The sequence below is a fragment of the Pinus tabuliformis genome, chromosome 1_1, assembly GCF_031772625.1.
Source record: "Pinus tabuliformis cultivar Carrire ecotype Pingquan chromosome 1_1, CPIR1, whole genome shotgun sequence".
Lineage (NCBI taxonomy): Eukaryota > Viridiplantae > Streptophyta > Pinopsida > Pinales > Pinaceae > Pinus > Pinus tabuliformis.
The window spans coordinates 343,217,013-343,234,675 of NC_142297.1; the positions used below are offsets into that span (position 1 = coordinate 343,217,013).

The 17,663-nt window shown below is 38.4% G+C and overlaps 1 pseudogene; it reads right to left on the reverse strand.

The window, feature by feature from the left end:
- Positions 1–2,517: 2,517 nt before the first annotated feature.
- LOC149212985 (polygalacturonate 4-alpha-galacturonosyltransferase-like) overlaps positions 2,518–17,663 on the reverse strand; it is a 61,796-nt pseudogene continuing 46,650 nt past the window's right edge.

Here is a 17,663-nt window from a genome sequence, read left to right on the forward strand (position 1 = left end):
CATGTGATCCCCAAGATTCCCCATATCCCATGGAGAAATTAAGATCACCCCTTATGATAACCTGATCCATAGATGTTGAGTTTAATCCAAGAAAATACTACCAGAATTCCTCTCTCTGCTAGCATGGGCCATATACATTGATGATCCTCAAGGTCTCCCCTAGCTCAACTGAGAAGAGATCCATACCTATAAAGCCCACTCCTCTCCAGGTGGTAGATACATTGATGGTCTGGGGATTGTATCTGATGGCTAAGCCCCCAACTCTACCTATGTCATCCAGTGCATGGAAGTGCCATCTGGGTCTGATGGTAAATAGGGTTTTCTCAATAGAATCAACATTGCCCAAAGTCTCTTGCAGCATAATGATATCAGTCGGTTCATTCTTAATCAACCTCCACATGGCTAGTTTCTTGGAGGTACTAGCCATACCTCTGTAGTTAAAGGAGAGGCATTTCATGGTGGAACCCCATATAGGGTTTGCAATGCTCTAAGAACCCCTTCCATCGTAGATTGCTTGCCAGATGCAACGTCGGCACCGCCTTTCTGAATTGCCTTTGTTAGGAAAGATTTTCATCCTTGGGAAGATTGTGCAGGGGGTCCAGGGTAGGTTAGCCCCAGCCCAATATGCGAGTCAAGACCCAGTATGTGCCTAGAGCGAAGGTTGTAGGAGTGAGGCAATACTAGGTGGAAAGAGGCCGAAACCCCAGATGAGGATGGGGTCGGTTGGACAGTAAGGGAAGAGGGGGCTATGATGGGTGGAGGGATGGAAATCGCGCAAATAATGGCAGGAGCCAGAGGTGCAATAAAATCCAATGATGAACCAACAGAAAGTGATAATGAAGATGAGTGAGAGGATAGGGTAGAGAAAGGAGTAGTACCTGTTTTTCGCACCATCTCCGCAGCAGCAGCAGCTCTTGCCTGAGTCAGAGGGGGCGAGGGCGGCTTGTAGGTTCCTTTGAGGATTCACCCAAGTTATATAGATTTGGGACCATGATGTTGATTCGCGATGTCGACACAAGAGCTCGAGTTTCCCACACAGGTGCTTTTCCTTTTTGTGGCAGTGGAGAGCTGAGGGTATCAGCTGGTTTTGCGAGTAGAGGACATTCCTTGAATACGTGCCCTACCTTATGACACCTTCTACAACATAATGGAACGCCATCGTAATCCAAGATCTGTATTCTGGTGTAATGCCTCCATTTCAAGTTGATCTTCTCTTCCAGACCCTCCCTCATGTCCAAGTGAAACAAGATTCTTGCCAGTGCATGGTTCTTTGTCTGAATATAGGTTTTATCATATTCCAGATACGTCCCAAGGGCATTTCCAATCCTAATAAACACTGCTTCAGACCAGAATTGTAGAGGAAGACTTGGTAATTGCACCCAGATAGGTTCTACTCCAATTTGCTCCTGTTCTGGATCAAATAGCGGTGACCAATGCTTGAGGAGGACCAGTGCCATCTCTATGTGCCAATATTTTGCAAGAATCAGATTAGTATAGTCTGCCTTTGAAAAATGTAGTGCAAACCAACCCCGAGCCAGGCTTTGAACCTCTGGGAGTTCCTGAAGAATGCCACCCTAGCTCTCTTTTACCCAATTTGTGACCCTGGTTGCTGAGTAAGCCCTTCCTCTCACATGCCCAACAAGTACTCTGTTGGCCTTGTCCACCACCTCGCCCAATGGTATGTCTTCACCAAATGTGATGGTAAGGTCCTTTGCTGAGGTCTTCATGCACTTGACCTTTCTCTTCCCTATTCTTGGCGCCGATGGGTGTTCCATCAATGGATCTAAGCCCACATCCTTCAAGGGAATCACAGCTTTTGATTTTATGACTGAAGAGTTGAAACAGCCCGAAGGGAGGATATTAGGGTTTGCAATAACCGTACGAGGTGAGCTCAGGGGGGGCGCCGAATTATGAAGAGGGAGTGGATCGAATGTAGGTGAGGGAGGCAATATGGCAGTGAGAAGATCGAGAGTGCTAGGGGAGAGCAGGGGGCAATCGAGTCCCGAGGTTTCTAGAGAGAGAGATCCAAAGCACAGCGGGGAGGCTGAGGTTCCTGAAAGCATGACAATCGACAAAGAACCCGGGTAAGGAGAAGCAGAACTATCAATATTAGGGTTAGGGCTACGACTGCCAAATAAGGTTTGTCCCACGAACGGATCCTGGGAATAATCAAGGGTCTCCTCTTTGATATCCATCTCTTCCATTAACGGAAACCACCATTAAAATAGCCAGGAAGATAATTGACCATGCGCATAGTAAACGGATGTCGACAGGTCGAAATGGTAAGGTAACAGCTATCGCGGGCGCCCGATTTACTGAGTTTAATATTTGTTCTGTCTCTGTGTAGGTGCAACGATGCGCGCGCCACCTCCCCGCCTGCGGCCATGTCAGAGCCCAGAACATTCATATCAATTATCACTCATGGAAAAGAGAATGAATAGAAGAAAGATTGACACACAGACTGCAACTTTAAAAGAAACAAATGATATGAACACCAAATGCAAATGGAAGCACTTACTACTCTTGGTTTAGAAGCAGCCAATGTGAAAATATAGGGGGTAGTGTTCCAAGCTTCCACAACACTGTATCCTCACTCTGACATACAATAAAAGAAAAACTTAGAAATCGAACAAAGAAAAACCCATTAAGTTTTCTAGCTAATTACTTCAGATTTACTTCAAATACTTTAAAGTAAGCATCACAGGAATTAACATAAATAAACCACACTACACACTTACCATGTTTCGCCACTTGTGATATATTCCAGTTATATATTGTTTCTTCCATTCTTTGAGATCAAATACATTCATCCCATATGCCCAACCACAAGGATTAGGATCAAAGTGCCTGGCTATGTGCGGATTGGAAAAATTAAGGTATTTGTCAAACCAGCGAAAGCTTTCTCCACAAATTTCCGTTGAACCATTAACGTTTCCATGAGGATCTACTGACCACAAGGGCGTCAAATCTTTCTGAACCACAATATCATCATCCCAGAAAAGGATCTTGTCCAGTTTGGGATAAACTTGTGGAAGATAGAAACGAAGATGATTTAGCATGGATAAATATTTTGGTTTATATATTTCAAATTGGAGGAACATGACGAGAGTGTAGTCGAGTGATTTACCTTGAAATAATACTCTTTCATAGCTGCGGATTCAAGTTGGAAAAGCACAGGGAAATAGGAGGAATTGAGCCATTTAAAATCATCAACATTTTCTACATGTATCACAGCTTTCCTTGGGGGATTAAGTAAAAACCACATTTTTGTGGCCCCAAAATTTAACTTGTCTGTGACGAGATTAAATACATATTTCTGAGATTCCTGCAAACACAAGTAAATCACCTACAATGAGATCCAAATATTAAATGTAAAATGCAACAAAACTATTGGACATCCAAACTTTAGAGTATTTTAAATTAATAACACTTCACCTTAGCAATCATGACAGTTGAATTCACAACCACAGATGTAGCTAATACATTGTCAGAAAATAATGCATAGTGATAAAGAGTTGGATCCTCCAACTTGTCCTTTTTAGGAAATTTCACTTTTCAAGGGCAAGCAATTAATAATCCATGGTTAATCACATGGACAGACAATGTAGGTCCTTGGGAATAGTCCTTGCTACCAGTTGACTTAAAAATGTAATTTGCTTTTTCAAGGTCCTTACTTGCTCGTCTGCATACTAAAGCATGGCTCGCAACTTCTTTGTTACTATCCCACAGTCATAAAATTGTTCTCTAGCCTTGGATAGAACATGACCCATAGCCTTGATCTTCTCAGGTGCACTGAAATATTCATATCAATTATCGGCCATGGAAATGAGAATGAAAAGCAGAAATATTGACACAAAGACTGCAACTTTAAAAGAAACAAAGGATATGAACACCAAATGCAAATGGAAGCACTTACTACTCTTGATTTAGAATCAGCCAATGCAAAAACTATTACCTTTGAGGTAGATCAGAATCTGCATTAGCCTCACCCAATGTATGCTGACATTCTTTAATACGAAACATCAATTCATGGTATAAATCAAGATTATTCCTAGCCTGGGAAATGCTTGAATACACCCTAGCCATGATCAGTTGGTCTCACATCAATCTAACAGTGGAGTCAAAATTCTCGTTCTCATTCTCCTGCCTCCAAATGTTGTATTTTCCCAAGACCGTAGAATCTACCTCCTTGGAATGTTTAATTGCTACGTTTTCAAGCTCAACTCGTTTTTCTTCATCCTGTTGAATCAGCTCTATTGACCTTTTCTCCCTCCTCTTTTGTCTCAATTGTTGTAAGCATTAAACTATTATAAATTAAAGCATACTATGCTAAAATCTAAGAAATATAAAATTTTTCTATTGGAGAATTAACATTCAAAAAGGATTTTGGAAAATAATATAACAATTCCCTTTTCCATGAGAACAAAAAGTAGCGATCTAGTGCAACAAAGAATTTTACCCTCCACAAAACTTTTGTTGGACTTTCTTCAAGCTGCAAATGGTCTGCATTACAACACCCACTCTCGTAGGAGTTCGACAAGATATTACCTTACAGTAGGCTACGAACATCATAGATTAGTTAACCAGGGAAAATCAAAACATACCATCAAGAGCATTCTCTTTGACATCTCGATGTTCACTTCCTGTGTCATCCTCTTGAAACCTCATAAGAAGTTCCTTGTCATTGGAAGTTTTTTTTTGCACCTCCTCATTCATTTTACCCCCCTTAGGATTTTCCTTTCCTTCTTCATTGAAGGTCACACCATCTTGTTGCGAATGTAAATTTTTTGAGCTGTCTCCAGAAGTCGTTTGCCTCTTCTTGATGTACACCGTTAGAAATAGAGAAGCACCCCTGCCAATGTCAGTTTTCACTTCCTGCTTAATACAACCCTATTCAACTACATAGATCATCATCACATAGGTTTCCTTACATGTTCAATAGAGAAAATAACCAAAATCTTCACTAATCGTACCTCAGAGTTAGTAATATCCCTTTGATTTACTTCGGAGGGCTTTTCTAATACCCATGAGGAAGATAAATAATTCCGTCCAACAATCTTTAAGTTTAGGGTTCCCAAGTCCTCTGTGTTAGCTGTTATGACTTCAATCTCTTGCTCAGTAAATAAAATTTATTTTCAATTCTCTGCTCAATAGGGGAGAAATGAAATTTAAGATATCCAAATGCAGCAGGTTTCTTATACTTGCCTTCTTCGGGAAGAGAGAGTCAATGCTCTCTGTTAAACTCTGCTTTCTCCAGTCATCTGCCTGTTCCTGTGAACCCCATAGATAAATAGATAAGAGTGATTTTAAACATATGACAGAGCTCCAGTATCCTCAATAATTCCTCTCTATTTCAATCCAATCAAGTCGATTAAATTGAATTTGGTTTGGAGATAGTGTCTCCCTCAGAATTCCTTCTCTATTGCAGGATTATGTAAAAGCATATCTGAAGCTATAAAGTTCCTAGCATCTAAGCTCATATATATAATATTATTCTTGAGCTCATTGACATGCCTTCGGCCTTGTATTAGGGATTTGTCTGTCTCATAGAGAAGTATAAAAGGCTACAAAAGGTGAAGTATCCTCGACCCTTGGACATCAATCAAGAGGGTTTGAAAAATAGTGTTCATGGTTTTCCATTGGGTAGATGCTTATTGAAGGTAAAGGATCAACCTTTGTGCATCTCTGAGATTCTAGTATCAAAAGGAAAGGGGGTTCATGACAAATAAAGATCATTTCAAGGATCTTGAAATCTGAAACACAATGTTCTAAAATCTCATTTAAATAGGTATGACTATTATTGGTGTCTAAGCCAAATGCATCTCAATATTTCTTCTCATAACAACTCATTGAGGCAATCAGGACACACACGTGGGTTTAGCCTAGAGCCATCACTTTTTATATGATTTTTACATCTTGGGTTTAAAAAACCTTTATATACTCTAATTAGTAATTTCCAGTACCCATGCTCGGTGCATGCTGCACATTATTTTTCATAGCTGCCAAATTTGCATTCCATCAGTTAAAGCTAGGATAGAATTAGTCTTAGTCAAAGAAGTCTATTTTATTTGATGGATTCAAAATGAATTTAATTTACTATGGTTTTTCATTTCCTTTAATTTACTCTGGTTTCAATAACCATCAAATCTTCCAAAGATAGAAATTCGATAATAGAACTAGAGTCAAATAGAGACTTACCGCTGCGAGAAATGGATACAGTCAAAAGTTCTTTCCCAAGGCTTGGTGGGTCGACGGGCTCTATGAATTTTTTTCCCTCTTCCCCAGATTTATCAACGGCCTTTGCTGCAACAGCCTCAGAGGGGTTTTTGTTTCTTGTGCTAGGGAAAATGTATGATTCCGAAGGGGATGTCAAACAACCAAAACTTTTTCATCAGTTACTCGAGTCTGGAAATTTTGGAATAGGTCTATCAGCCTCTTTCACTGCCTTGGAGGACAAGGCGACAACCTATAGAGAGAGGGGCATTTTTTGGGTGATGGTGGAAAGGAAAAGCCCTGTTTGAACCTTATGTGGGTCTGGGGTTCCATAGCAAAATCAAGGAGCTGCACAAGTTCTAGTTAGGTGTCCCATTCCCTGCACAGAACCCCAACAATCCTTTGCCTCTATGAAACTGGAAGGGAAAAATAGGATACTCGTAGCAAAACGTTGGTCTCCATTACTGAAACCTCCTCAATAATTCAAAAATTCATGGTTTGAACAAAATTGCTGAAACCTTCTCCAGAATTCAAAAATCCAGGGTATGAACAAAATTGCGTCGCCCATTGTTCTTCTTCCATTCTTGAAAGCTCCTCGAGGGTGCTCCTTGAAGGTTTGGACAAAAATGTCATCGCCCTCCTCAAAATTTTATTTGGTGACTGGTATGTGGGAGACAAAATGTCTTAAATAAAGTTATTAAATTGCCATGGTATGTTTTAACAAGCTCTTATGAAAAAAAAAATATAAATCTTCTAATGCCTCTCAATGTCTTCCATGGGGAGTTTTGATTATGATAAATTTAATAAATAAAATGAAATTTTAAGATGAATTCATGTAGTAGTGATTCAATGGAACAGAATCATTTTTAAATGCTTTGGAAACTTTTTTTCACGATGTTTTCAGATATATTTTTTTTCTAGAAAGTTTCACCTTTTTCAAAGGGGGAAGAGGTGATAGTCTCTTGTAGTAGTGATTCAATAAAATGGAATCATTCTTAAATTTTTGGAAACCTTTTTCCATGATGTGTTTAGACATTTACCCTTTTTCTAAAAAGTTTCACCACTTTCAAAGGGGCAAGAGGTGACAGTCTCTTGTTGCTCTTTCACAAAAGGTGTCATGTCACTCCTTGTCAAAGGGACTAGAGTGACACGCTTCAAAATGTCACATTCTGCCATGGTTTGAGTCCAGATTTTAAGCCAGTGAGGTGGAAGGGTCTCTAAGCTTGTTTAGGTGTATAGTTAAAAATGAACATTTCACTGTCATTCTCATCTTCAAATAAATTCTCATGGAAGAGCTCAGTCTTCTCTTTTTATCAAACTGATAAATAGTTTACATATGGAATAGGGTATATCTTGGCTACAAACATGGGCTATAAATTTTGGGGCGGCATGGGACAACAATAAAAAGGTCTGTTGACAAATGTAGATCATCCCAATCTCCCCCCAAGAATAGGCCTCGGTGCAAAATAGCTACATGAATCTTTAAAGGAAATTTAGGATGAATATTGTGCTCGCAAGCTGAAGCTTCATGAACAAGAGATGGGAAAGGATACTGTTGGGACGTTTAAGAAGAATTTAAAGCAAGATACGTAAGCTCAGAAACCCCAAGGAGAAACCCAAGATAAACATATGAGCTCTAACCCTTGTCCTGAGTCATCCAGTGCTACTTCTTAACAAAAAGTCTATTATTGGTGTTGGTGGATAAAGAAAAAAAGGAGAGGGATGCTAATGATAGGGAAGGGAGAGTGAAGATGAGATAGATGAGATTGACATTTCCCCTATCCCCCAAAGTCTGTTTCCTCTTCTTAATGAAAGGCATATTACATTAAATATATAAATAATTATAAGCCATGCATTTTGACGCCCTTGTACATTCTTTTTTATTAATGAAAAATCTTCGACTTACAAAAAAAATAAAAAACTATACTCACACATAATGCAATAAGCAAGCCTCCATCGATGTTATGCACTACTTTAAATGGGTTTAATAGCCTTGGACGACTCTAACGATCATATTTGAATGTATATGATGTTAACTAATTTAACCAACAAAACATGCCTTCGACAATGGTAACTAGACTTACACTCCATTTACTGCATTAAACAATCAAGTGAGGCTTTAATAATTGTAACCAAACATACAAGTCGTTGAACAAGTTAACCAACCTAACACAACTTTAATAGTGATAAACAAAATGTACATGTTACTAATCAATTTACCATTGTGTCATGCCTCTAACATGTGCAATTGAACATAAATGTTGTTGATGGGGTTGACCTATCTAACATATCTCCCACAATTGTAGTCAAGCATGCATGTTGATTTGGTTAATCTCCTAGATAATGTTAATCAAAAATACATATTAATATCCAACCTAACATGTCACTAATAGTGACAATGGAATGTGCATGTCAATGGCTAAGCTAATTGACCTTATATGTTGTTCATTGAGATGATTAACACATAGCTCACTAAGTTGACCAAGTTGAAAAACCATTGGTTTTGTCATTGAACTAACATGCCTTTAATAGACACAACTAAATGTACATGATGTTACACCAGTAAACTTTGATGACATGCCTTTAACAGTAGTAAGAAAGTGTGCAAGTTTCGGATTGGGAAAACCAAACTAATATACCTATGATAATCATAATTGACCATACATGTTTGTTGTGATCAACCCTTCAAGTTTTCCCTTGCTTCTATACAAAATTAAGCATTCCATGCAACTCTCAAAGTAACTTTGATACATATACAAATTAAGTTTGTATTTACATGTTCGATTTGTGTTAAAGTGTTTCCTCTTTAAAGGTCACAGGATTCAATCCAATGGAAATCAAGGTATGTACACATCCATAGATTAAATAGTTAAAGCATTGAATGGAGGGCATCCCGTGTCTCACAAACAAGGGGTCTCATATGTCAACTTGGCAGCTACCTGCATTATAACTTAATATTAAATAATATTCTTATTTTTTCAATTAATATGAATGCTTCTAATATTTAATATATTGTTAAGGAGATTACCCCTTGACTAATTAGTGAAGTATTTAATATTGGATGAGAGAGTTGTAAGGCTGAAATTTTGGCTACCACGTGTTAAGTTTGGTGTTTGTATTATGTCAATGCAAAATTAGATTTCACACCTCTCCAGGAATCAATCAAGATCATTTACACATACCGATCAAAGGCATTCAATATATGGTTAAAGAAGTGGTTGGGAGGAGTTCACTGTCATATCCATCCAAGGGTTTCCAAACTAGAGAAACAAGGGCATGTGTTTGATTTATGGGCTAACGTTTGAAATATTTCTACAAGGAGAGGAGTTGGTGGGAGTCCTTATTATGAAAAGGCCCTGCACCTCTTTGTTTATTTCTTAAGTTAGGCTCAAAATAAGTGATTATAGATATATGATACATATAATATGAAAACCACTCACAACACAACAATATTGAACATTTCCAAGAGTCATAACTTAATTTATTTTCAATATATTTTTGCTTTAAAAAAGGCAAGATATGCTACCATGATTTAATACAATGATTCACCAATATTGGGCACCAAACAAATGACTTGGACCAGAGATGTTATGTACGATGACAATCATCCACTATAAGCTATGATTATTAGCCACTCTGATACCCCTCATTTATGGTCACTCATTTAACATGCTCATGAAATTTGAGATCATTGGACATGGTTAACATGCTTTGGCTAACACAATCTAGTATGGTGTGAGGGCCTTGCCTAAAATGCAAGCTTTCTAACACCCTTTACAACAACATTGCTTCACAAAAGGCATTTGACATTGATTCATAATTTTGCCTTTGTATACGAGAATGAAACTAAATGTTACTTCTCCCTTATCCAAGATAATGCTCTTGATTACAAATTGAACAATGTATCATGACATTGCCTTTCTCTCTTTGTGTGAACTTGCTCAATTACCATCTAGATACCTTGTGAGACAAAACTCAATGTATGTATTGTATTTGGTATTGTGTCAATTATTCAATTTTTATGTCCTAATATTGTGTTAATGGCCTTCCAATGCATGGTTAGTCTTGAATTAAAATTTTGACATGGAAAATCCCAATTTTACAATTTTGGCAATCAGAGGCACAATGTCGGGACAATATACATCCATCTTGGTGGACAATGGGGAAATTTTTTTTTTTATTGATGCACAGTTGGTGGAGTGTAGAGGCATTCATTTATTGATATATATCCTTAACAACATGGGCGAGAGAGGATTCCCATGCTTCACCTCAGTTGTCTTCTTGATTGTTGGTTCGATATGTTGAGGATATGTTTGATGGGACAAATGTTGAGGATATGGTCGATGGTTTGATATTGAAGTCAAAATCCTTCCTTGACCCTTGAGCCAAAGAGGTGTCTCCTAAAGTATCTCGAATAATATCCTATGAAGAGTCATAACATTTATCCTGGAATTATCGCCCACCATGATCATATAATAATTAATTGAAATAGCACTAAACCCCAATTTAGGGATTGGGTGAATCATATGGTGGGACTATGCTAGTGGGAACTCTAAATAAATGACTTGAAAACCCCTTGATTTTCTACCTTGATGTCATTCACCTCCCAAATCTCTTGTTGGATACGCAAGTCCTAGAAAACATGACAAGGAAGATGAGAGGGAGTTGACAAGGACATTAGGTTGTCCTAGAACATCATAAAGTGCATCCACATGGATGAACATGGAATGGGAATTAAGGTCATAAAGTATACTAGAGTGTTAGAGAAATAGGGTGCATCAAAATATTTTTGGAGTGTCCCAAAGGGAAATATACAATTCTTATATCCTCTAAAATACAATATACATTTATTGTGGTGATAGTAACCACAAGATTCTTAGAACTAGTGGTATAGTGTTTGGTCATGAATGAATATGTGGAAAAGAAATCTAAAGCTTTCGACTCACTGGCATAAAATAGTTCATGGGGCTGAATCAAAATTTCAAGGGACATGTCAAGGATCTCTGGTAAAATGGGGTTAGTATCCAAAGGATACCTTTCAAATAATTTAAGGAGAGTAGGGAATATTTAGAGGAGGCCAACTCAAGAAACCATAAGCAAGAAAAGGGGGAAAGTATCTAACAAATATGGTTAGAGTAGGCGTCAAAATACCCATCCTTGAATGAAATGGTGGTTTACACAAGGCTTATGAGAGAATATGGGATGGAGGGTAGATTGGCATGGTCAGAAAATGAGAGAAAGGTTTTATCTACTAAAGGAATATGGGATGGAGGTTATGTCTAATTCCATGGAGGCTTTTAGCTTTTTTGACAAGGAAGGAGGTGGATGTATCACAACAAAGGAGCTCGGGATAGTAATGCATTCTTTCGGTCGAACCCCCAATGTATATTGGAAGTGGTCCAAATGTTTTATATTAAATAATCTAGTGCCAAATACAATAAACCACAAAAGAGTAGTTATAATCTGGCTGTAAATGGAACATATTAAATACACCATTCCAAATTGATTTTACTAAGGAGAATCAAAGAAATAGATGATTACGGTCATCCATCACCTCCATACAGAGTAAACAACAACCAGGCCCACTCTATCCTTTACGACACAAATTGTCCCATGCCAAGATGAAGCTGGAAAGATACATTTACTGATATTCTTAGGCAGAGCGAAAATATGAAGTCAATATACAGAGATGCTTTGAAGGACTGCTCGAACTAGAGTTAACTTTCCTCCTAGGGAGAGCCTCTTGTGTGCCCATGATAAAAGTATACAGTGGATTTTCTCTATAATTCAGCTCCAATCCTTAATTCCATAACAATTAGGTTGGAGCATAAATCTAAGATATTTAAAATCTGCATCCAATGCAGTGGAGATAACACCAAAAATATGATAAATCTCCAGTAGCAATGCATCATCTGGGTAAGAATAAATCATATGAGATTTAATATTATTCATAAGGATTCCAAAGACCGATCAAAAGAGGTAATTCTACCAAATTGTAACACATCATTGACAAAAATCAAAGTAGTAACTGTGACTTGTCTACCTACACACATGCAGCCAAAATTACATTTAATCCATCTACCTCCACACCTACAACCAAAATTACTGCCCTTGTGAATTTTGTGACTAATTCTTCAAAAATCCAATCTTTTATCCTCAACGTCTTCTTCTCGCAAAAGTTGTCACAGATATTTTGAAGTAGGCATATTGTCTACTAACGAATATTCTGTAATTTTCCTCCACCATCCTTGTAGAAATTATGGTGTAGAGTTGCAAATACTCATGAATTTTTAATCAAAATCATAAGACACGAGCCTACTCTACTACTTTCCGGAAGTTAATTCACAATTTAGAACCAAAATTTCATACATGCAATAAGAAATAACACACATGCACACAAAATTTTTCCTAAGGAAAAGAATATGCGAAAATCCCCAATGTCTGTTTGCACTAATATGCTCAATTGAAATGTATTGCAATTTATTTTCTCAACTGAGCACAACCTACAAGTGAATAACCTGTCTCTCTGCTCACTGAGAAGCTCTAAGCCAGACTTAGTAAATTTCTACCTCTGCTTGAGCACATATTTCCTTGCACAATTCCTTGAGAAATTAGGCCCCTATTATTTAGGAATTTTTACAAATTGGATTGCGAAATTCCCAAGGTTGATCATCTAACTGTATGTGACACTTGCACACTCAAGGCTAGTCTACAGTTGATGTTACACTACCTTGGAATCTCCACCACAGCTGGGAACTTGAATTCTCAATGCATTAGCTATTTTGGGTTGATTGATTAGTTAACTGGATGATCACTAAGTTTGAATGAAGTCCCACTGCACAATTGGCCTTCCACTAGTTCCTCAAGCAGTTGGAACTAGTTTAACTGAAAATAACTTGAGATAACTGACTTTGATTTCTACAAATTAAAAATCATACATGCTTAACTGAACCATAACTCCTCTAACTCGAATTTACTGTGTAAACTAGGTGACACAAGCCATGCCACACAAGTTAACTGCATCCCAACTATCTGTTGATGTGGAAATTCATTTTTTCTCAATTTAATCAAGGAAAAATCAAATTGAGAATTTCTTACTACATTTTTTTAGACTCCCTCTTTGTAAGAAAGAGATTATCAACCACCCCTATCCTGCAGCTAAGGAATTCAAACTTCCCTCTTGACAAAGATTTTGTCAAAATGTCAACATCTTACTCCTCTATCAGAATGGAGTGTGGCAACATCATCTGCCTATAGGCATAGTCTCGTAAATGGTGATATTGGATATCTATATGCTTGGATTGATCATGAAATATAAGATTCTCAGAGATATTGATGCAACTCTAATTATCAAAATTGGATCCATCATCTGACCAAATAGTCCAACAAGTATCTTTCTCATCCATATCGCCTCACATGTTTCTTGACTTGCAGCCATGTATTGCGCTTCTGTCTAGTTGAGCACCACAGACCTTTGCTTTCTGTCGTAACAAGAAACAACTACAAACCCAACACTAAAAATTACACTTGATGTACTCTTTTGTTCTAATGGACTTCATGCCCAACCTGCATCAGTGAAGCCGCACAACTTCACTCCCTCTGCTCGTCTATACCATAGCCTAAACTGTGTAGTGTTTGTGAGGTACCGGAAAACATGCTTAGTTGCCTTCCAAAATAGTTTGGTTGACCTAACCATAGCGTGTCTTAGCTCGTTGACTGCACATCACATGTCTGGTCATGTGTTCACAAGATACATGAGTGGACCCACTAGCTGTCGATAAGTGGTAGCATCCACTTCACCTAAAGTGGCATCCTCCCTCCTCTAGTTGTTTGTTACAGGTGTTTCCATGGGTTTACAAATCTCCATGCAAAATCTCTGCAGTATCTCATTTTCATACTTGCCTTGAAAGACAAATAATTACCCATCACCTTGTCATACTTCCAACCCGAGAAAGTAGTGGAAGAGACCCATGTCCTTCATTTAAATTCCCTTTCAAGGTCCTTCTTGCAAGATATGATCAACATCTCATCACTAGTTAAAATAAAATTATCAACATATAAGACAATAATAAGAAATTTACCTTCTATCCATACGTGATGAGGTTTACATTTGGTTCACTTATGGTGAAGCCCAAACCGATGAGATAACTATTAGGCGCTTGCTTGAGATCATACAGTGCTCACTTGAGTTTGCACACATGAGACTCTTGATCAAATGTCTCAAAACCTTTTTCTTACTCTATGTAGACCTCCTCCTTAATAACCCCATTCAGAAATGTTGCTTTTACACCCATCTGGTGGATATCCCACCCCATCTGTGCAGCGAGATGAAGAATTGATCTAATGGATGAGCACCTTACTACAAGAGAAAATGTCTCCTCATAGTTAATTCCCTCAACTTGAGAGTACCCCTTGGCCACAAATCTGGCATTATACTTCCATATTCTTCTGTTTGTTGCTTGCTTCACCTTGAAGATCCATCTCAAACCCACTATTGATTTATATGTTGTTCATGGGAGCTTTTCCCAAACACTGTTCTTTGCAATGGATTCATATTCCTCCACCATTGCATCAACCCAAACAGGTTTCTCTATTTCTTCCTCAAAATAGGATGGCTCAATCTCTATAAGTTCATTCATAAGGGCCATGTCACCAGTGTACCTCTTAGGTGACCTCTGCTTACGTAAACTTGAAGGATATCCCACATTCTCCCTCGCATCCTGCACAAGTCTATCAACTTCCTTAGTTCTTTTTCAGCCTTCTCTGGAGGTTTTGCTTTGGTGAATGTCTCCACTCTCTGCTCCACAATTTATGGTTGCTCTAAAACTTCTTGAGGTTCCTCTTTTTGAGCTAAAATCTCATCTTTTGGTGGCATCTAAAACTCCCTCTCAAGAGAGCACCACATAGATTTCTCCTCATCAAAATTTACATCCCTTCACATAACTATCATTATGAGTGATGGCAAGTATACATGTTAGTTGTGGGGAGTTTTTGTGTAACCCACAAATACCCCCAATTTTGCGGTTGACTAAAGCTTCTTCCTTGATTCTTTGGAGACATGGCAGTAAACAAAGGCTCCAAAAATCTTGAAATGCGACACATCTGTCTTTCTTCCCGAGAAAGCCTCCTCCGGTGTAATATCATGCGAAGAATCTGATGAGAACTTTAGTTCTACAAACAAACTGTTGTATTGCATGCCTCAACTCACAAATGCAGTGGTAGGGCTTGGTCATGCAACATCACCCTTGTTGCTCCCAAAATGTTATGGATATTTCTCTCAACCACCCTAGTTTGATGTGGGTTGTGGGGTGTTGTCAACTCTCGTCGAATGCCTTCTTTCGCACATAAATTTTTAAATTAATTCAACACATACTCAGTCCATTATTGCTCCAGAGAGCCTTCACATTTTTGTTGGTTTCTTTCTCAAATAATGCCTTGAATTCTATGAACTTGGAGAATGTCCCATCTTTCTTCCGCATGGAGAGATCCAACACTTATGTGAGAAGTCATCAATAAAAAGGACAAAAAAAAAAATTCGGGTAGTGGAGGCTATAAAGAAAGGTCCACAGACGTCAAAGTGGATCCTTTCTTGGACTACATGCTCTTTGTTGTCCCGATCATGAAATTCATATTTTATATACTTCCCCAAGGTACATCCTTTGTATACATCCTGTTGCTCAAGTGCTCCTTTAGGGAGGCTAGTGGATATTTGTTGTATACTATTCGAGGTGCCATGATGCAAATGGCCAAGGCTTATGTGCTAAAGTTCACCTACATGATGGCCCTTCACTTTCTCTTCCTTTGTTTTTAATGTAACACAATCTTCCACATCTAACTTATGTAGATTCTTCACACAAACCTCGATCTTCTTCCCCTGTCTCGTGGCTATGTGTCTCAGGAATGTTTTTCCTTTGTTGAAGATCACGTCATAACCACGGTCTTCGAAAGCTGCAACAGAGATGAGATTTTTCTTTAGGCCTACAACAAACATGACATCCTTGAGCCTGAGAGGGGAGCCTGACTCCCTCTGAAAGTTGACTGTACCAATACTGGTCATGTTGTACCTTCCATCGTCCCCTAGCTTGATGTACATATGGAGATATTTCTCCTCCAAGTCACTGAAAAGTCTCTACACCCTATCATGTGGAACAATGCACCTGAGTCCTAGTACCACATGCTCCCCATCATTATGTTGGACATGCATGCGATAAGGGTAAAGTCAAGGTCGAACTATGAGTCCAAGGCTTCACCCACTTCTCCTCCTAAGGTCTTCTCACTTGCCTCTTTCTGTGGGCACTTCGTGGCATAGTGCTCATATTCGTGACAATGGAAGGATTTAATTTTTGACAAATCTTTCTTCTTTCTCCCTTGGTTGGATTCTGGTTTGGTTTGAGATTTCTTCCCCTTTTCCATTCTTTCCCTTTCCAACCAATGCAAATTTTTCTTCATCCTTGCCCTTGGATGAGGTCCCATCTCTAGTATTCTGCCTTATTTCCTATTGTACAAATGATACCATAAGTGTTCCCAATTTGGTAGTTTCTCCCTCCCGTTCACTCAATCTTGATAGGTATGCCAACTCTTGGGAAGGCCCAAAAGGGACATTCTTACCAAGTCATCCTTTGAAAGAGTAACACCAACTCCTGCAAGCTCATCATGAACTTTTGTGAACCTCCTCAAATATTGCAGGGTAAAGTCATTCTACTACATCTTGATATTTCAAAGTTTATCCTTGATCACCAACTTTTTGTGGTCACTACTATTCTAGAACAGATTTGTGAGTGCCTACCACATTCCATAAGGATTTTCTTTCCCATGGAGATTGCTGACAATGTGGTCTCGTACTCCCTCCAATATTATTATCCACACCTTGGCTACAACTTTCTTTGACTGAGCAAGGTTTTGTGCATTAGATTCTACTGGTTTTGTAACATCTCTCTTGATGTATTCTAGCAATGTAGAAATTTCACTTGTAGAACAAACCGATATATGCAATGTCCTAAAGCATAATACTTGTTCTACTTCTACAAAACATTAAGTGGAAGCATAATCGAATTCATGAGCAACATCAAGTAGAAGCATGCATAACTGATCAAGAGAAATAATCACACATAACACAAGATATATCCAGGGGAAAGCACCAGCATAAAACCCCAACAATGTATTATCAATCAAGTGTTGATCCTCAACAACATAGAAAAAAAATCAGCTCAATAGCTATCCTACTCTCTCTATAATCAGAAGATCCTGATGATCTTTAATCTGAAGATGAAAATCATGGACTACCTAGGCCTCATTATATAGGCCACAAGTCCTCCAATATCCTATAATATGTATTTCTCTTGAAATAGATCATTCTCCATGCAAGGAATACTTACTAGAAATATCCAAGCATCTGATAGTACATTGTCCCTCATTTGATCTCAACTAGGTCTCTGAGAAAACTGACATGC